General features: G+C 34.8%; 1 protein-coding gene across 1 annotated transcript in view; it reads left to right on the top strand.

Moving 5' to 3' along the window:
• Positions 1-22,750, top strand: part of LOC104909885 (glutamate receptor ionotropic, kainate 2-like) — a 134,242-nt gene that overhangs the window by 28,008 nt on the left and 83,484 nt on the right. The window lies entirely within an intron of this gene.

Here is a 22,750-nt window from a genome sequence, read left to right as displayed (position 1 = left end):
AATTAATTAATGACATGAAACTGTGTTGATCAAATGTTTAATATTTGTAAGATCACTATTAATAAACATAGCATTGAGGTATCCTACTTTCAATTTCACCTAGATTTCACCTAGATAATTTTTTTCATGAGAAAATCATAACTTACATGCTTTTTTGTTATAAGTATGGCCTAGTTTAAGATACATTTAAAATTATGTAGTAAATGACATTTTAAATATTGTCATATTGTTTGATGATATTTATATTAATATATATCATGAAAATATTAACCAGAAAAATACTTTTATTTTGAATGGTTGTGCCTAAAGGCAGCCCTGCCTTTTATAAAAGAGTACGGTAAGTTCCAGCCTTCTTTGGTGGATGAAAGACCAAAGTCTACATTTCGTATGTCATATGAAGCTACTGGTTAAAATTACAAGTAACAATGCCTCTTGTTTGATGAGCAGTTTAAGGTATTCTTTGAGAATGGTTGCTCATCTCCTTTAGGCAGTTTTACCTGAATCCTGATGGTGCAGATGTATGAGGCAAGCTACCAAGCCGAGGAAGTACTCAGCTAGAGGTTAAGAAATCTTTATCCTTGAAGAACAAGTATCTCCAAAACTAGCAGACAAATTAAGATTTCTGGTAATCTATACCTTAAACTTGGGCAACTGAGGAACAATGCACTCTAAATTTTCCCTCTTTTTGAAGTAACATCTGATGGAAGATAGATAAATTTTTAGTGGAGAAAGCAATGTCACTTTCTTAGCTGGTGTAAATTGATATGGCTCTGAGTTAACTCTTTGTAGCTGGTAATAATAGCTGAGAGGAAGAAAATGCATTAAGGAAGGTTCTGGTTTAGCTGCAGCTGTACTAGGGCAGTTGTATTCTAGGGTATGGAATGTTTTTTTTTTTCCAGCTAATTTTACTTTATTGTAGTTTTCCACCGTTTTGTTTTAATACTGTATTTTGATCTTAAGTCAATTCTGAAGAAGAGAACCTTCTGTCTGAAGCCTTATTTCAACTTCAGAGTAGAGTCGTTTTTTTACTTTCAGTTAGAAAAGAGTATGAGCTATCTAGCTGTCCTGTGGAAGTGCTACAAAGACAAGTTGTTTCTGTTTTGCCATGAGGTAAACCAGAAAGCTCATGAGATGTTGGATCATTATCTCAAGAGATGTAGTAACACTAAAATAAAACACTTTAAGACAACAGATTTCCAACAGTTAACCATTTCTGTTTTGTGTAAGAGTCTTGGTTGAATGAGGAACGTTTTCAGAAATTCTTTTTCTGGCAGTTCAAGAAATGTCTAGATTTATTTAAATGAAAATAGTCTATATATTTCATTATTTGTGGTATTATTAGGTGACATTTTCAGAACTGTATCAACCACTGCGTGTGTGTACTGCAATGAACAATAATGTTGAAGCCTACAGAAATTTGTAACTTGAACTATCTTTCCTGGCTTAGCTAAATAGAGATCATTATTTCAGGTACTTTTGAAGAATCTTGTCTAATAGCGGCTATATATTTGCATAAAGATTAATTATTTTTGCCCTCTTTCCTAAAGGGACTCGGTGTCTCAGCCTGAAAATCTGATATCTTTGAAGTTTTTCATGTGTTTTAGGGACTTTGAAATAAATTGTCCAATGTTTTAGTAGCAGATGCAGCTAGTGCGACTGATGCTGCAGTAAATGACAACAGTCATTATACCAGATGCTAGTCTATGTGATTTTGGGGGCAATATCTGTTAAGGGAAGTATGAGAGAGAGGATTAACTTGTAACATAACAGACATTAACAGTCTTGTTATACTTACTATCATGCTAAATACAGAAACTTTATGCAACTCCAACATGAAGTAGACTGACAAGATGTAAAATTGTTCAATTTGTAATTCATGTTGCTATTAAATATGATGGATGGGTTTTATAAAAAAGTTTCATGACCTTAGAAATACTTGCTGTACTTATTTTGCATTTCAGTAGGTTGCATTTTTACAAAGACTAAACAACTGTTTTTTGTTTTTTGTTTTTAGTAGAATAGTTTTCTCTACACATTAAACTATTGATTCTTTTATCTTTGCACCCATTAAGTTGATTGAGTTTACTACTGAAAATAGCAACTAGGAAACCCTACAATTTACCATACAGGGAGCATGAAAATAGTGACTCTATTGACTTTTATTTTTCTCCTCTTTTCCCCCAGCCTAAATCTCTTATTTTCTATTTTACGTTATCTTGTCTGAACTAACAGATTTATAAACCATCTCTTTGAATAGTAAAACCATTTGCCATTTGGTGGAATTGGCTGACATTTCATTTTTGCTGTGCAGATTGCAGATTGTGTTGACATTATTTCACTGGGCTCTGTACTACATCATTAACATATTGCTCACGACTGAATCTGAAATGCTTTCGCTCTTGTAATGCAATAACCTGCATTTTCTCTGTAAAGAAAATGATGTAAATTTTGCTGAAAGAAAGTAGTTAATGTTGCATTACAGGAAAATAGAAATTATGCTGAAGATCAAAGTGCACCACAAATATCTGTGTTATAAGAAAAGAAGGAAACCCCCATAGATATTTTTACTGTTGGTATCTGTAACTCCTAATTAGATCTGAAATTCATGAAATATTAGGCTTACCAGGTATGTAGTTTAAAAATAAAAGATCCAAGAAACCTCTGCTTTTGACATTTTTTTTCCAAAGCAAATTAATCCATCTGCCCAAAGGGACTGTGGAATTTCTTCCTTGGAGTTCTTGAAAAGCAGCTGGATTGGGTCCCAATCCATGCCCACTTGAGCAGGATTTCAAATCAGATGGACCCAGAGGTCCCTTCCAACCTCAACTGTTCTGTTTCAAGCCTGAAAATAAGGCTTTAAACTTCAGTGAACAGTACAACATTCAGGGGAAGGAACAGATCAAGAGCCTGGGAACTTTTGGAGACTGCATTCCCTCCCATAAGGCCTTAAGGAAAGCATTGATTCATCCCAATACTAGCTTTTATTAGGTGAACATCTTCAACCTAAATTGGACAGCAGACTGAAGAAAGGAGGAATAGAGAGGAAAGGGGAGAGGATGTATTGTCTCTTGTTCTGTGGATTCCTCCCTTCTAATGCCTAGAGCTTTATTCCCCTTAAGTAGCTTGATTTTCTTTTTTTTCTTAATCTTTCCTTTGTAGTATACATTCCACAGGCAGTGCACTTTTTGAAGAAGTATCACTGCTATGTTTTCCCTTTTCCTAGTGAGGAATTTTTTTCACTTCTGAAAAATATAATTTGTTTCCTGAATAACTGTTTACAGTTAAAACTGTTGTTAGGATTGAACCAGAACAATGAATATAAGCTTTCTGAATTTTGTTTCAGCTTTCTGGACAAGAAATAGCAGTTTTTCCTAATTGCACTGGTGTTTTTTTTTTGTTTGTTTGTTTGTTTGCTTGTTTGTTGTTGCTGCTGCTTCTAAGGAACTTCAGCATCCGTAAAACATACTGGCAAGTCTATGTTGATTTAATATTTTCAGAGTATACAAGTGAGGTCATGTCACTATATTTGACATCTGCAGGTGTGTGACTATATACGAACAGGCAAGGGCTGGTTGACCTTTTCATAATGGATATGTTTTCCACATTGCTGACAGACTTGCATTTTTTGTTGCTGCAGGTAAACATAAGAATGTCTTTTCAGGAAAACTGACTTTTAGGTGGTCAGTCTGGAATGGAAATTTTCAGCAGCCCCATCCACTATCTGTAGTGATTCAGACATGCTGTTCAGTCTGCTTGCTGGAGAAATACATTCCTGTTCCTTTGCACTGCAAAATCTAATGGAAAGAATCTAGACTACATGAGTGAGTCTGCACTGTGTAAGATGAAGTTGACTATCCTACTTGGCAATTTGCTGTTTTTTTTCCGCTACGTATTTTTTTCCCTGTCTTTATTGTATTGAGATTAACTTCTGGTATTTAGTTTCTGGATTACAGAGCTGACTTCCATGTGTTCAACTTCAGTAAAAATAGCAAAATAGTTTAAAAAAAAAAATAAAAATTATTTTGGACAACCCTTAGACTCAAAGTTTGAGGAGGTAGAGATAACTCTTTTACACCCAAGGTAACTTATATTTAGTGCTGCAGAATCAGTTACTTTGTGTGGAAAGGTTTTTGGAGCAAACACAATCTCATGGCATTACTGAATCCTAATTTATTTAACCCATTCTGTAGTATCTGATTGAGTCTACAGTTACCCTGTGTACAATGTTTGGGAAAAAAAAAACACCAAAAACCCAACCACATAAAAACAACAGAAAACAGTACTGTGCTTTGTCTTTACAAAATTGGAGAGTAGACACGCTATCTTAACTAGTGTTGATATGGTGAAGCATCTTTAAGTGGGAAAGAAGATGCTCTGGCATTCCCTTCTTGCATTTCTTTTGTTCCTGTTTATATTAGCAATAATTGTTTTCATCTCCTTTGTTTATTATGCATGGAATGTTTTTCATATGTTGGATACCTGTTCTTTGTCGTCTTTTTTTTTTTTAAAGACTAAGACTAGTTTTACCACCTCTCAGGGCTACACTTAGGTAATTGGATCTAACTACTCGTGTTTATACTTTTAAGAGTCCCTCCTGTTATCTTGTGCTTAAACCTCCAGGGTTTCTGCAACAACCTCTCCATGCTCATGCTCTTCCTTTGTTTTCTTAAAGCTTCCAGAAGCCTTTATTGCATACTGAAAACTAGTCACAAGGGCATTTGGAGAATCTCTGTTCTGAAATAGTGCACATTAACTGGCAACTTCCCCAAGCTATTGCTGACTCACACTAGGCTTGTTCACACAGCTCACTGCATTTGATTTACAAACCATGAGTACGTTTTTGCTATGCTCATAAGCCAGACTTTCATCAGGGTAGTGGCAGAAAGGAACAAAGAAACTTAGTGTTCTGAGACTCAAGAATGCGAGTTTCCATTGCTTTTCTGGATAGATTTTTATGTAATGCAGGTAAGGTGAAGGTAATTCACCTGTGCTGCAAGAAGAGGTGGAGCCTGGCTCCACCTCTCCTAGACCCATTTAAGAGCTGACTGCCAGTGGGGAAGGATCTCTCTGGAGATCTGTTCCGTCAGGAGTTAATCTTGCAAGCTCAGGACAGGGTGAGTGACATTCTCTCATTTCTCCAATATATATTAGCCAAGCTCCTGGATATGTATATATATACATACCATGTGTATATCTATTGACTGTATACCATCTGTATATCCATTGATTATACAAGTTCTCCTGCAAAGCAAGCAATGTGAACTTGCACCAAACCAGACTTGGAACTAGCATCCTGGGTAATTAGATCTTCTATGCCAAGAACAAGAAAAAACACATACTTCTGTAAAAAGTGTTTCATACAGCGCTTAGTAGTGCTGATGTTAGTTTTAACTATCTGCTAAATCAGCATCTTCGGACTTAATGTTATTCCACTTCATAACTCTGCCAGAGAATCAGTCAAAATCTTGCTAACAGTGACATTTCAAGTTATGTTTTGCAGGAGAACTAAGTGTTTAAACAAATAAGCAAGTGTTTTAAGACTCTTAGTCTTAACATCATGGGAAATTTACTTGTCTAAATGTTGATGGGGTGCATTTTATTTTTCTCTCTGAGGGTGTAGCTCATGTACTTTATAAACTACACAATTCATGGGATAGTTGGGCTTTATTCTGTCTCTTGCAAAATACTTTCTCTTTCCTGAGCCACCTATTAATTCATGAGTTTCTTTGCAGATCTTAATAACAGATTTCAGTCATTTTATTCGGGAGATCCTAAGGACATGAAAAGTACCCAGGTGATACAATGAAATTTATAGGACAATTAACTGATCTTGACTATGTGTAACTTTTGGGATAATTATCATTTCAAAGGAGATTTTCAGCTGTGAAAATAAATAAAGTGTTCCCATTTAGCAATTGTATTTTAAATGCTAATGAATATATAGTTTCTATTATTCTGTACGTGTACATCTGATATTAGAAGAACTTAAACACTGGAAGATAATCTATGAGTTAAAAAAGAATCATAGACAGTATTCTATGTTTTTTGGCATGTATTACAAATTTATATTTGTCTAAAAAACAGGATTACCAACATAGCAATTTTTATTCAAGTGTTTCAGAAGGAAAGTTCATTGAATGATTCCCTCTGTCGTATAAACTATGTAGATGCAGCAGTATCCGAGCCATTCATTTAAAGCTGTAGATCTATTTTCATAATTCCCTCTTACATTAATGAGATACAAAATGAAAGCATTCTTCCTGTAAAACTATTTTAAGTAGGATCCCGTATCTCAGGCTAAAATCTAGGGGAATTAAGGGTTTTACGAAATTCTATAACAGGCTCTTAGAGGTATGTCTAGGAACTAGTATTCATGAATTAGCAAGAACACTTAAATATCTGCCTAACTCAAAGTGTGTGAGAAATTTCTGAAAAAAACCCCAAACATAGTTTAGCGAGGAATTTCAGTATAATTACAAAAATGCTTCAGTTTCAATAAAAGCTTGCTGAATTCAGAGCAAACTATTTGAATATTAATGGTAAGAACAGAGTTCAGTTCGTTTCCTTCAAATAAATCTTACATTTGACCCAATGTTAAACATGTGCTTCCACACAATTTATGGATGTGTTGAACCGCAATGTATATAATACTCTGCTTTGTGTTTTGTATACTAAAAGACCTTTGTATTATATCATTTTTTTCCCCCATGTTTAATGATCTCTGACTAATGGAGGTCATTTATTTATGTTGGATACTTTTTTAACTGTAATGACAAAGACCATGTCTGCAACAGTGCAAAACAGAAGAGAGCAAGTTTGGATGACACCAAGATGAGTGATGCAATGATACAGTAGACAAGCTGGAAAAGTGGACTCATGTTGTCCTAATAAGGTTTAACAGGACCAAGTACAACACCTTACACTTGGGTCAGTGCAATCTCAGCTATGTATACAGATTGGGAGAAATATGCATTGAGAGCAGCTCTACAGACTTGGGGATCCTGATGGATAAAAAGCTAGGTGTGAACCAACAGCGTGCTCTTACAGCCGAGAAAGCCAACAGTATCCTGTATGGCATCACAAGAGAGGTGGCCAGCAGGGTCAGGTAATTGTCCCTCTCTTTTCTGCCCTTCTGAGACATCATCTAGTGTACTGTGTCCAAATCTGGAGCCCTCAGCACAAAATGGATGCAGAGCTGGTCCAGGGAAGGGCCACAAAGATATGCACCACTTATATAAAGATTGATACGGTTGGGTTTGTTTAGTTTGAAGAAGAGAAGGCTCTGGGGAGTCCTCATTGCAGCCTTCTTGTACTTGAAGGGAGCTCGAATAGGAAGGGGGCCAACATTTTACATGGTCTTACAGTGTTAGGACAATGGGGAATGACTTTATACTTAGAGGGAAGGCTAGACGTTAGGAAGAAATTCTTTACTCAAAGGATGTTGAGGCGCTGGCACAGGCTGCCCAGAGAAGCTGTGGATGCCCTAGAGATCATCGAGACCAACCCCCCTGCCAAAGCAGGTTCCCTACACCAGGTCGCACAGGTAGGCATCCAGGTGAGACTTGAATATCTCCGGAGAAGGAGACTCCACAACCTCCCTGGGCAGCCTGTTCCAGTGCTCCGTCACCCTCACCGTGAAGGAAGTTCTTACGCACATTCGTGCGAAACTTCCTATGCTGCGGCTTATGTCCGTTTCCCCTCGTCCTGTCTCCACGTACCACTGAAAAGAGACTGGCCTCACCACTATGGCCGCCACACCTGGATCAGGTTCCCCTCTCAGTCGTCTTTTCTCAAGGCTAAACAGACCCAGTTCACTTAGCCTTTCTTCATAGGGGAGATGCTCCAGGCCCTTCACCATCTTTGTGGCCCTCCACTGGACTCTTTCCAAGAGATCCCTGTCTTTTTTGTACTGGGGAGCCCAGAACTTTCAAGAGCCCAAGCCCAGAGTCATTCAAGGCCAGGTTGTAGAACCCTGGGCAGCCTGAGCTAGGGGGTGACAAACCTGTCCGTGACAAGGGCGTGTTGGAACTAGGTGATCTTTAATGTCTCTGCCAACCTAAGCCATTTTACAAAAACAGATGGTGGTTGTTAGCAGTATCTCTCATATTACTCTTTTTAATTTTAACCTATATTTGTCTGTTAATACTTTCACTTTGTGAAACCATCCCTCTACGTCACAGTGTAACAAATTTGTAGCAGACAGAAGTTCTCAGTCCACTCTGAGAAAATTTTATAACATTTAAAGTTATTTATTGGCTAGGGTATTCTGAAAAAGGAGGAGGAGAAAACACAAAAGGAGTTTTGGCTCTCCTTATGTTCTGAAAGTAGGCATAAGACAAATATAATTTAAAAAAAAAAAGCTTGCTGCACCATCTTTTTTTTTCCCCTTCAATTGGTTTTGCTAGTTTTCTTCATTTCTATATTATTTGTTGTCAGCTATATACTGCTTAAGTTCCGGTATATATCTATACTGTAAAGAGCAGAAACTCTGATGCAGAGGAAGTGCCTAAAAGCCAATCTCCAACTCTTATAAATAATAACACTACAAGTCTTATCAATTAATAGCTTTCTTTCTCAATACACATTTCTGAGTCTGCTGGATAAATTGTATAGGAAAATGATCTATATAAATATTTCCAGATCAGTAAAGAGTAAAACTGCATGCTTGGCTAGCATAGCAGGAGGATTGTTTTCACAGATACTTTTACAAGCAGCAAATTCATTTGCTGAATCGTGTTTTCTGTTTAGATGTGTAAATATTTGTCCCCTGCACATACATTGCCATCACATGTGATAAACTTGTTCAGTTTCCTGAGTCTCCAGTGCTGGGAACTGTAAAAATAATTTAATTAGAGGAGAATACTAAAGATAGAAATACTTAATAATATTTAATTAGTAATAAACCAATATTGTTGATGATCACCATAGCATAAATTCCAGTGGGATACTTTGTAACATTTACCTTTAGAAGAGGAATCTGTAAGTTGTCAGGGATAAAAATAGGTTTGTCCTGTTTGTTCTTGGAAAAGGGATCACCTGGTGTCACTATTTAAAAAAATAATAAGGAAAAAATAGCAGATAACAGAGATAATGGCTGGCATTTTGGTGTCCTCTGGTGATCAGCCAATCTGGTTGTTGTTCAGTACACAGATACTTGAAATTTTGATGCATTATATCAGCTATCAAGTCTTATACAATGGTTGTTAGCGTTTATAAATTTTTTTTTTCCAGTATCCAGTCAAAATTTATCAAGAGGGGTTTGATGCCACTTATGTTTTTTGAAGCACTGAGCCTCACACTAATCAGAACAGTTGGTTTTGCCACAGTGACCAAAAAAAAGTACACAACCCATATTTCTATTCATTCAGACAAATGAAATGCTAGAATGGGTTAGAATGGCAAAAGTGTTGATAGCGCTTTAAATGCACCTTTGTCATGTTTTTTTGGAAAGCAATTACCAAGTATGTGTGAGTAGGATAAGAAACAAAAATCACTTAATGGATACCAGCGTGTTTACCTTTATGCTTCTGTATAAGTCTAATATATGATTTTTGTGGGGTTTTAGTTTTTACTGAAATTTCTCAAAAAGGCTGATTGAATTGTCTTTATAGTTATATAGTTAAATGGTAGTTTTGATAGTTTTCATATCTAGCTGAAGTATATTAGTTCTGAAAAGCTTCAGAAAGGGATGATCAAAGATCCTGAATGGCTTCCATGTAAGAAATAATTCAGTAGGATACTTCTCTTAACCTACAAAAAAAGAGCCAACTGAATGGGTTTAAATAGAGGACTGTAAAATAATGACTAGTGTGGTGAAGGTGAATATAAAGGTTAGTATAGAATAGCTGTACACCCTTTCCTCCAATACAAGAGTGAAAAGATATCAAATGACTCTAACAGACTACAAGTTCAGCAGAATTTCCTGCCTCAGAACATTGTGGATACTAGAAGTTCACAGTGTATTTAGTGAGGTTTTTATTCCATAAATTCCATGGTTCAGCAGACTGAACCTCTGGAAGCCAAGGACTTTCTAGAATATAAGAGAATCTCGACATGCATTCCCTTGCATGATTTCATTGTGGGTGATCCTGATTGGCCATTTGTGGGGACAAGATATTGGGTGGCACAGATCTTTAATCTGAAACATGATAGCTTTTTCTTTGATCATGAACTGAATCCCTTGCTGAGTGATGTCTTTGTCACTACTCTGTCATCTTATGTTCAACAGTAGCTAAAGGAATTTGTAGGACATTATAACAGTGTCCATAAAGAGAGATTTTTTCCTAGAACCTGTAACGTCCAACTGAATAACACTGATCCTTTGTATTTTAGGATTTTCCTACCTGCAATGAAAGCATTAGTGGAGAGAGATGCTGTATTACTAGATTGCTTGAAGGATGCTTAAAATATTATTTAACTGCATAGTTCATTTAAATATTAGGAGCCAGGTAATAACCATTCATATTTGTTTATAAGGTATATATTTATGAGGAACATTTTGAGATAGGAACAGCTTTTAACTGTTTGGAAATACAGCCTTCAGATGTATTTAGCCTTCTTCCACCTGGGGAGACAGAAGGCACTGAAAAACTTTGCAGCATCACAAGCCTTTGTAGCCACTTTGTGGAAGGACTTGGCAGGTATAACACACTAAAAAGGAGGGCAATCAGAAAGTTAGTCATGGGAGTTGTGGATCTTGTTAGAAAAGCTTTTGTAATTTAGCTGCTCCCAACTGCTATTGTATAGTGTACAGTGGAACTGAAGGAAAAGTCTGCTCTGTTGTAAAGACCGTCGTATGCTTTACACTGATGGTTACTTTCCCCAAGAAAGAATTGCCATTTAATCAGGAAAGTAAATAACACCATTAGGAAGCAAAGCTTTCGTGAGAAGCTGTTTATGAGAAGGAGAAAAAAAAGATCCATACTCCTTTGCAGCCACGTATTTTATATTAAGAAGAAAGCTCTTGCATCAACTTTTTCTCTTAAGCTCAAATCAAATCAGACTATCTGCTCTCCTTCATTCGTGAAATTGTAGTAGGACTTGTGATAAGACTACATTTAATTACTATTTACTCTTAAAAAAAAAATATCATACTCACTGGAATTCCCAACTTAAGTTTGTACTTTGGTTTTCTCAAGTGTACAAAAAGTATTTCATATTAGGTGATTCCTTCACTTGTTCTTTAACTGCTACTGAGGCTCTAGCAATGATAATATTTCAAAGTGTAATTGTAACATCAGTGGACAAATTGCTTTTTGTGTGACAGTGTATAACTTCTAACTGCTGCTGTTGAAACACTCCTGGGGATACTGTGCTGCCTATAATTACGCTGACTGAGTCTAGAATATCTTACAATGAGGAATTAAATGATGCTGTATACCAAGAACTCTGTTATGGTATGTTTAGGGAAATATGCTTAAGTATCTTTTATTAAAATATCTTGTCAGGCACATTGCTTAGGATGCCATTTTTAATATATAGCTACTGCTAATGTGTAATCGATAAGAAATACACTAAAGATGCATTATTAATAAAGTGGCACTGGGCCAAAGCAGTAAGAGCCCATTACAACCATCTTGCATAAGCATCTTGCTTTGCACTGTAAATTCTTCCTCATCAAACCACATACTCATTCCTAGATGTTATGCATGTGAATTTAAAGAAATTGTTAACAACATCCGTTGTGTAAAAAATCTTTAGAAGATAAAGGAAGTTATGTACAACTGGGGAAGTCTCTTGTTTGGTTATGAAGTTGGAATATGCTTTTTTTATGATACACAACCATTTTTTTCCAAAGGCATTAACCAATTTATCCTCCTAGTGGAGGAATATATGCTGCACTTTTTGTGATGAACTGGTAGTGTAATGAAAAAAAAATACATGTATTTCTTTGTAAATTTCCCCTTGGTCCAAATAAGCTTTGCAGGACGAATATCACAATATCTCTACTTAGAAGAAATGCTTTGGCACTTTACTGGAACTTAAGAGATGTTTATTCAAGCCGATGTTATAGATACTGAAAATAAATCTAGAATAAATATAGTAAGAAAAACACTAGAAAAGTTGAGAAAGCCAGGAAGCTGTGTAGTATGTGAGCTATTTACCAATGTAATGGAAAATATGTCATTTTAATCACCTCTTTGAGCAACTAAGGGACGGAATATCAGTGGTTCAGTACACAAGATTATTCCAAAACTTCCAAGAGTGTCTATTGTCTTATATAATCTCTTTTGACATTTATAGTTTATCTAACCACTGGTTTGGTAAAATATCCTCCACACCACTTCCACCACAGTAATTTCTAACATGCTATTAATATACATAGCTCTGTTTGTGAAACAAAGAGGTGAGTGTGATTGTGGGTGGTTGTTTTGTTGTTCTGTTGAGGTTTTTTTTTTTTTCTTTCTTTTTAATAATCACTACAAATGCAATTACGTTGTTTTATTTTGTGAAGTCTCATTTTGGGTTTGAACATCTGGTTGAGGGAGCATTTGCATATAGTTTTTTTGCTACCTGTTCTCCTTATGAATTTTGATTTCAGTCTAAGGTTTGGTTGGGAGCTATTTTGTGAACCTTATTATGAAGTCACAGCAGAATGCCCAGATTGCCCATTTCTTACTTTCTAAAAAGTGTTTTAATTAAAAGCTTTTAGTAAAAGTCAATATGAAATTGCATTATAGGATTTTTCTTATATGAAATAATAGAATATACATCTTATTCTTAAGAAAATAAGTAAAAATCCAAGAACCTGCAAGTTAAGAACTATCCCACCACAGAATGTCAGTAAGAGTAGGAGATGCTGACTCCTTTGCTTCTGGGACCTGAACTATTACTTTACTAGTATCTAAAACTAGCATTTGTCTTCTTTTCTAGTAAAAATAATCAAATGTGAGGTGAAGGGATGACTTTTAGGTTTTAGGCTGCAGTTTGTTATTACAATATTTCATACTTCCCTCTAGTAACTTCAGTGCTTGAAGGGTGTTTGAAGAGCATGAAGATTAATGATATATTAGATATATGAAAATTTCAAAAATTCACTCAGAATACCTACATGTATTTATGCTGTTGTAGACATTATTGACTTGGACTTTTCTTGCAAGAAGTAAGGCTTTTGAAGATATTTATTTCATCTCTTTTGAACTATTTTATTTTTTTCTTTCTTCATCTCTGTTGTAGTCTGGATTGGGCTGAGAAACCTTGCTTGCCAAACTATTAGTTTTCACAGAGTCTCGTGATGATTTATTCCTAAACAACATGGTATTGTGAATGGCACTGCTTAGTAAGCCCAAGTGACGTATGTGCTATGGATGGTCTTGCCTAGGCAAGATAGGCAGGCTGCCAAACATGAGCAAGGCTACAAGTGGAGATGTTTATTCCCAGTCATCCTCTGAGGCAGATTGGCTCCACATCTGCAGGACTGCTTATAACTATCACCTCTGTCCCTAGAAAATGTGTTCCTGAAGTCTATAAGCACAGTGTTAGGAGCTAGAAAGTTCTGGAGGTGTACAAAATGGAGTAGATGATTTGGGGTGACAGTTCTGGAAAAAACAGGTAATGAAAGGATGGAGCTAAGTAGTTGCCAACAGAGGCAACAGCTAGCAGAGATTAATTTGGCATGTGATAACTGTCTTTTAGAGGTAAGTGGGTTGCAAGCATCTGAATATCATTAACTGGAGAAATAAAGGACTAGAATTTGAAAGTGCACTTATTTGAGGAGTAGAAAAATGAAGTTGTGTGTGGGGAAAATCCTTTCTGTTTGGGACTTTGATCTCTGATATCTGGCCTCTCCACACTGTTCTACTGCTTTTATGAATGGCTTTCTTGTTGTTTTCTAAAAAAACAAACTACAAACCCTCCCCAAACAAACAAACAAAAAAAATACAAAACAAAGAGAACCACAAATCCTCACTGTAGCTTCTAGTAGAAAACTTGAGGGCGTATTTTCATGCTCTTCATAGAAAGAATGTGCTCTGAGTGTTTTTGAGTATACCAAATTGTGTTTACAGATCTTCTTGACTTTCCCAGCTTTGCATTATTCTGATGTTTCTCTGGATTAATTTTTTCTCTTTCCTGTCCTCTACTCTTCCCTTAGGCATCCTTAGGCATTTAGTTTTGCACACTGTTTCAGGTGCATTCTTCTTAATGCTGTTATCCCCGTGGGCTTTGCTATCATGCTTTGGCTCTCGCATATTGTATTGTAGATTTGTGAAGCATCATAACTAGGTTTTAGCAGAAATTACTTTTTTTTTTTCATTTGTTCTTTTAAGTATTTAAATAATGTATCTTTGATAATACTTTGACTTCCTTTCACCCCGGTGTGCGTAATTTTTAAATTTTTTTAGTTGACTGGTTGATTTCATGTTAGTCCTATGCTCTCTGTAGTAGTTGCAGCACTTTCCAGTTCAGGTGCTGTGTTAATGTAATTAATGTGTTTTTTTAATGTTTTTTTGGTTTTTTTACTTCTCATGTAATTAAGAGAGTTGATCCTAACAATGATTCTCAGAACAGGCATTACATTTGCCTTTTTCTGCCCTTTGTTGATGGCCCTTCTGCTGTTAAGAGTGCTTGTGTCCCAGCCAAATTGAATTAATTTTTAATTGCATATTTGTGAAATGCTTTGTCAAATACATCTTCTAGTAATGCAGGTGTAGTTGGCATTAACTCATTCTGCTCTGAGTTTGTGTCCGCAACATTTTCTAATAACTCCTATTTCCAGCTTGATATTTTGAGCAAACAAAAGATCTTTCTCGCCACTGTTTTAACTAAAATCATATGTTTGGCTAAGCAGAAATTGATTTGGCCTGTGACTACACAGACCTTATATTCACTTATAATAAAGTGGTAAAACTATAGAAGTTTTAACTTTTTTTGTGTATTAAATTATAACTATTGAGAAAATATTTAAATAGTATAATGGAATCATAGAATGGTTGGGTTGGAAGGAACCTTTAAGATCACCTAGTTCTAACTCCCCTGCCATAGGCAGAGACACCTTGCTCTAGACAAGAGTGTTCGAAGCCCCATCCAGCCTGGCATTGAATGCTTCTGGGGAGCAGGCATCCACGGCCTTGCTGGACAACTTGTTCCAGTGTCTCACCACCCTCATAGCAAATAATTTTTTCCTACTATCTACTCTAACCCTACCCTCTTCCAGTTTAAAACCATTTCCCCTTGCCCCTTGTTGCTACACACCCTTATAAAAAGTTTCTCTCCAGCTTTCCTGCAGGCCCTCCTCAAGTACTGGAAGGCTGCTGTAAGGTCTCCTCAGAGCTTTTGCCATCCCTCAGCCTGCTTACTGGGGCAGTGAAATGAAAAATAGAGACAGCCTGAATTTTGTGCAAGTGCCGTTCAGCAGTAGCCAAATGTTAAAATGAGACTGAATCAAGTATTTTATATTTGAAGGATTCTTTAAGTATATCAACAGTGATTATCCACATTTGCATCTGTAAGGGACAGTGTGAAAGTCATTTGCATCACATCCTTTCCAATTAGAATTGCTTGTCGTTTGCTAAAGTCATACAAGGGACAGTGAACAAGTAACTTCTAGCCTGAAGTACAAGATCTCAGAGCTGAATTATTCAGGGTGAATTATTCAGAAAAATTTAGTTCAACTACATTTAGAATTGTTTAAATCATTTGTTGCTTCTGAAGTATCCGTAAATTTCAAACAATGCAGTTTAGTTGCTTCTGAAGATCTAGAAATGAGTTGCAGAAATGAGAATTGGATTTGGCCTCTTCTAAGCTTGTGTGACCAACTGACAAATCTGTATATTTTTGTTTGTTTCAGATTAGTGGTTTAGTTATGCATTTCTGGATGATTTTTGCAGTATGCTGCCTGCACATCTGCTCTCTAGCATGAGTGATAGCGCTTTCCCGTGCTTAGACTTAAATTATTGCACTTCATTAGCCTGCTAGTTTGGAAAAACCTGAGAAGAGCAGAGATATCGAACAATGTCTAATGAAAAGTTACATCACAGAACTGATGGAAGACAGGATCTGACTTAAGTTGTACAAATTTTGAAAATAGGTTTTTATTCTAAGGTGTAAAAATTCAGAAAGATGACGGCTAATCCTTAAAATTCCCTTCTTATTAATGAGAAATCTGAACTTGTGTTGTTTTCTTTAAGTTGTAGAAGAAAGTAGCATCAAATTAAAAAACAAAACAAAAACAATTAGTAGGTTAGGGGAGGATCTTAATCAGAGATTAAATTCTTTTTGAAAAGTGGATACATGATTATCCACTTTGGTCTAAATATTTTAGTAACAAACTAGCATAGGCAAAAGATGTATGTAATTTCATTTTATATTTAGATGAAAGAAAATATTTTTAAAGAAATTTCTTAAAAGACAGGTTTGGGAGGTTGGTATGTATAGATTTCCATGAATGAAAACTGCAAATGAATGCATATCCAAGGTGCCAAATAAATTTAGGAAACAGCTCAATATACATGTAAATAAAACCGGAGTTTAACCTCCCTCATATACGTGTTTAATTCGTGTATCTATAATGCCACCTTTCTGAAAACAGAATAAATTAATCTCTTAATTTTCCAGTAAATTTGTTGCCAGATTTAAAAGACAAAATGTCATGCTTCATTGTTCCCATGGCATCAGTAGCATTTCATCTAACTTGTCACTGTATCCTAAACAAACCTTTCTACAGGTCTGACTTATTACGGATTTGAATTTAAGTATGAAGGCATGCATGCTTATGATGTTTGCATACATCAATGTGGAGGATTAGAAAACCTATTTTTCTCTCTAGTGCTTTGGCTTATGTCAGTTCTAAAGAAATCCCTGCTACTTTCTGAGCATAATAAGCTGTAATTTGTGAGCATATTTATGGGAAAATCTCTACATGAAATAACATTTTTGTTTATTGGGGGAACACAATAAAGCGCAGTTTCAAAGCACAGTTAACATTAAGTAATTAAACCACAATACACCAAACATAAAAGTGTATTAGGTTGTATAAAAAAAAAAATTGTCTTTGTTAAAAAGCAATTTGATAAAAAAGACATAGTAAAGAATAAGAAATAAACATGCTGTAGTGAAGTATGAAATTAATTATGCATATATAACTGCATTGTTTCAGAAAATTATCACAGTAGGATTTCATAGTATGTTAACTGCATTTCTTACATCCTCTTGTGTGGTTGCAAACATGCAGAGAACAAGTAGAAAAGAGGCTCTAAGGATGAGGTTTAATTCGTATTATCTGAACTCCCTCAATAAAAAGCAAGAAGTCAAAGGACACTTGCCAAGAACTGTTCAGTCTACCTATCTTTGAATAAATCTCTGCACATGCCTTTCTTTTTGGTTATAGTAGAAACTGTTAGAATAGCTTTGGCAGTTTTCTAGTAGAATGAATCTTGCAGAAATTCTGTATTACTTGTGTATTTTTTTTTTTTTCGCAGTTGGTTGAACTTGGTGTACCTGAAACTAGTAACTAACACTTGCAGTTGTGTGTATCATCATCATCAGAACTGCTGAAATAACATTTTAATTTTTCTTAGTGAACAAGAGCTGATAATTTTCACCTACAGGAAATCAGGCATGTATTTAAAAGTGTGGATTTTTTGTATTTAACAAGGAGCAGTGGGGAAATCTTCTGACCTCCTTCAGAATAAAGTTCATCTCATCTTAAGGCTGTTTCCAATAACTGATTTGAAAGAGACATTTACTTTATTAAAAAAATACAAATAATTAAAAAAAATCAAACTGACAAAACCTTAAAGAGTAGGTGAAATTGAGTTCATTTCAGAGAGTAGTGTTCAACTACCACAATGTAGATGCTGTTGAGACATACTTCTTTCAGACCTATTTACAAAAGTGGTGACATGTCCAATGAGTTATTTGCTTTATTTGCTAGATGGATATAGTAGGTTGCACTCTGAGATACTAGGCTCTCCGGCAAAGCAATAGGTGACTACTTTAGGACGACTGAATGTCCCCAGAATTAACTGTCTACAGCTTCAGTTTAAAGCAGTAATTGCAAATATACTTAAAATTCTGGAGTAGTGATTTATCAAAACAAAAGTACAATCATAAAAACGGTACAACACAACTAAACCTCTGGCTTAGAGTTTTTAGGGAGAACACTGGGACTTTATGTGAGCTAGACATGAATCTTTAAAGCTAAGTGTACATTTTTGAAAGATAAAAACACGTCATATGTCGTAGTATCTACAGTAAATGTAAGCTATTCCTTGACACATAAAGTGTGGATACAATGATGTCTTACTATCTGAGGGTAATGCAATTTCTTAGTGATGACTACCAGAAGACTAACAGATGAGATTTCTGTTTAAAAAGCTAGCATCTTTTGATCTTAAAAGCTGCCCAAGCTTACACCATAAAATTTTTTAAGAATGAGGCTCTAGTCTGTTATCTGCCTAAACTGAAATCTAATAGTGTAACCTAGCTAATTGATTGCTTTTTTAAAATGTAAAAATAAGATTATCCAATATTAAAATAAAAAGTAATTAAAATCAGAACAAAACTTATATTAATATAATGTTTTAATTTAAAGTGCATAAGATTGCTCTTTTTGATTCAGAAAATGTGCTAGGGGTCTAGAAGAGGACCCCTGTTTTAACACTTCCATGGAATTAAATTTAACTGCAACCTTTCATTTCTATTATGCTTCAGTAAAGGAAAAAATATTAGGACTTTTATCTGTCAGCTTGAGAAATCATGGTTTTTAGATAAACTTCTAATTTTGATGAGCGAATCCATCACTGCACCACAAAGATGAAATGGAGAGTTAAGAGTTTCAAATATGTTCTCTCTCAGCCTACAAAATGCCTATTAGACAAACATATATTACGTAATGTTTTCTAGTTCGGATTGCATTTTTGCCTCAGAAACAAAATTCCCTGCCTCCAGAAGGTGAAGCTTTAGTTTTTTGTGTTGCATCAACACCAGCCTAAATTACAAGGTTTTTAAATTAAGTTTAATTTTCTTTGACCTATTCTGTCTTGTAATGTTAGATTTTTAAGCCACATTAGGAAGTGATGATCTTTGCCCATGATGGTGCACTGAAAAATATTTCTTATCATGCCTCTGCAAAAAATTGAAATACTCCAATGGAAAACTTGCAATAAATACATATAATTAGCATCAAATAAGGCCCTCTATCTTTTTAAGTAAACAAGGATAGTTTGTTTACAGTCTGTAGAATGTACTTTCTATATTTTACAATTCACAAATAATTTCTTCTAGATATTTTCTAACATTTTTTTTTTTCCTTCTGTTTTCTTACTGATATTTCAACTATCCAAAAGGAAATAGTTAATGTCTTGGTGATTTTACTTAATATGACCCAGTGCCAGTGCATTATCGCCTTCTTTCTTATGGAAAATGTAATTGTGTAATTATTAAGAGAAAGAAACTGAAGTCATATGTAGTGCAAAGATGAGCATGAAGTGTTCAGCTTCAGATCAAGTACAACATTTTCCATCCAGTCTCTCTGATAATATTTCCAAAGGCTGTGAGTAAACACCTCTGTTTTTATCAGTGGAGAACTGAATCAGTATCCCTGAGATGTATTATATCGAAATAGACCCTCTTGTGCCTCATTAAACATTTTTGCTTGTTTGTTTTGCTTGTTTGAGATCCTGCTATAATCTGTTCTCTGCATGAAATGGTCATAAATTATCAGTTTCTGAGCCTCTTGACTTTCATATGCATTAATTTTCTTTTTACCGATGCTTACGATACTAAGTAAATGGCTTTAGAAATACGGTCCTGTAGCAAAAATCTGCATATCTTTAGAGTAATGTTTAGAAGCAAATAGCATGGAAAAGTTTTCAGGAAGCTTTTTTATACAATTATATTTCTTGTTATTTAGGGAATTGATATTGTACATTTCATTTATTTCAGGAGCAGTGTTTCAGTTTCTGCTTATATGCCATACAGATAAACATAATTTATCTTGGATTATCTTACAGAAGTAGCACGTTTCAGTATGTTTCAATATTGGTAGAACTTATAGAATAAGTGGGCTAAGGAAATCTGAGCAAGATATTTTTAAACTTTATACATACATTTGCTCAGTCTAGGAGCAGATGCATCCTAATAGCTTTTGAAAGATAAGCTTTTTTGGTTTTATTTAACTTTCGCTCTTATCCACAGTAGCACTCAACAATCTTGCTATGTATTCCATTACTTTTTTATTACTTGGAATTTTCAACAGCAGCAGCTATTACTTGAGTACTTTTTTGTTCATAGTTTGCTTGTTGCTGTACTCACTTTTTTTCCTTTTAGTTCCTCCATCTAGTTGAAGATTACAAAAACAAATCACTGAGAAACTGTGAAAACACTAGCAGTATACAATCCAAGCAGCTGGTACATTAGAGACAGCAATAGTAAAGATTTTTCAAATAATATTCATAGTAATCTTCAGAAAATAGCTTTGAAGCATTTAAATCATAATTCTGTACCAGTGCATGTCATATTTTAAACAGAGTAGTGATATTTTTGGCAAAAATGAATTTGGTAAGATTGCTAAGATGAAAACATAATGACTTACTTTCTAAGAAACATTCTAATTTAAAAACATTCTTGAAAACAGAAGTATTGAAGTGAATCATTGTTACATTTAAAAGTCAAAAATGTTTATTTGTCACATTTAAAACTTTTTCATAAGTGTGATTTTGAAGATTGATTTTAAATACTTTCATGTCTTTTTATGTTTTCTTGCTATTTCACTGCATTTCTGCAGTAGTAATCTGAAAATGTCAGAAACCATTTTGAAAGGAGGTTAAATATTTCAAGCAGTATTGAGGAAGGGTTATCTTTTATTAACATTAAAAACTAACAAACAATAAACTGTTCCAATTAAGGTATTATAACAATGGCAGAAAAATTTGAAAATAATTTCATAAAATATAACTACTAAGAAAGAAAAAGCAACTTACAATGCCACGTCCAGAAAAAGAAAATTATTTCATAACTCCTGTATACAGCCCTTAGAAAACAAAACCACAATGTTCCAGTCCCTACTATACAAGCAAATACACCACTTGTTCCCTTTCTTTTTTCAGGAAGCACATAGAGAATGTACTTTAAGTTTTTCATTTAAAAATATTTCTTCCTTGATTCTTTACAGATTATGACCTATGCACAGCAAAAATACTGCAATTCTTTTTTTTTTTTCTGAAACATTTGTGGGAATAAAAGTACTTCACTAAATATAAGCAATATGGGTATTTCATTCAGACAGCTGTAGCATCTTTCTCCACAGAAATATTCTAAACGCTATTTCATTAACCTAATGATCAGCAGTATATATTTAATGGTTCTTAATAATTAAGAGAGCGAGTCTCCTGATCATGGTGAAAAGCATAGTTCTTATCCATAGAATAATATTTGAGATACTGTTATGTGCATGTTTATATTAACAGTGTATGAGTATGTCTTTACTCTTTTCCCTTTTTTTTTTTCCAAGTCAAGTAATATATTGTTTCAAGAGGCATTCTATCTGAAAACCTTTAGAAAAGGACGAAAAGTAGGAAAATGCAGTTTTTGAACTTTCTTAAATCACTTAAATATATACAAACTCCTGAACATTTAAGCATTAAAAAGAAAAGCAAAGTGGAATTCAAAAACTACGTTACATATTTTGAAAATTATGCTAACCTTTTATTAATTAACTTCAGTTAAAATTGTAATGCATATTAGATAATTCTCATTTGCTGGATTTTGTAGTGCTCATTTTAGTGTTTCTAGATTTTGGGAAATGCAGGCAATTGGGTAACTGGATAACTGGGAATTGACTCTTAAGGTACTGCTGCATGCCACATGCTTGATGCTGAAGGTGTATTTGAAATTATTTGATCAGAAAGTGCCAACAGAAAACAATCTGACTAAATAAAAGTATTTCAGTGAGTGCACTACTACTGTGAAATGAAATTTAGGATTATATAGGGAAGCAAATTTGAAGCTGGTGACTTAGACTGTAATGGGAAGGAAACCTGAGACCTGAATCTGGCTTTCACTTTTATTTAAGCATTTTCTACTTGACAGTCATTGGATAAAAATCAAATTTTCAAATTGTGGACTGAGCGTCACTCTGAGCAGAGTAACCGTGTGATAACTTATTCTTACTTTCTGGATTCTGTAGACTAATAATTTCGGTACACAGGGTAACTTTTCTTCAATAAAAGATATTATGATATATGTATATTGTCTGATGGTTGGCACGTGGCTCTGAACAGCGAAAGACATTGACTTAGAGTTCAGTAAAAAATGGAACCTTTGTTTTTGTTATGCTTTAACACCTTGTTTATTTGATAAATGTTAATCACTAAACCATCACTAGTGGAATGGAGGTGCCATTGTGTGCAGTGCATTTATGTGTAAGTTGGGCTTTAATTTCCACAAATTGAGTCTCTTGATTTCAGTGAAGTTTTGTTTTGGCTTTAGATGCCAAAGAATCTTAGCATGAGCCTCATATATCAGCATATTTCTTTACATGCTTGGTTTCCTATCGTTTCTGGAAGACTTTACAGTTTTCAAAGGAACTGTCATGGGATTTCTGGTAACCTGGTACTGTTGACTTTGTGAATTGCTTTGAAGAAATTAGGTGTGCTTTTTCTCTAAGTCCTTCTTGAAAAATTATGATTCTAAGATCAGACTCCGTGTCCCTCCTTCATTCCTGATCTGTTCGTAGTCTGAATTCTCAAATGTAATCCAGGACAAAAATCAGTGTTTGAAAAAATGGATGAATAACAGTTTGACAGATACT

Source organism: Meleagris gallopavo, chromosome 2 (genome assembly GCF_000146605.3).
Source record: "Meleagris gallopavo isolate NT-WF06-2002-E0010 breed Aviagen turkey brand Nicholas breeding stock chromosome 2, Turkey_5.1, whole genome shotgun sequence".
Classification (NCBI taxonomy): Eukaryota; Metazoa; Chordata; class Aves; order Galliformes; family Phasianidae; genus Meleagris; species Meleagris gallopavo.
This window is presented reverse-complemented; position numbering and strand designations above follow the sequence as displayed.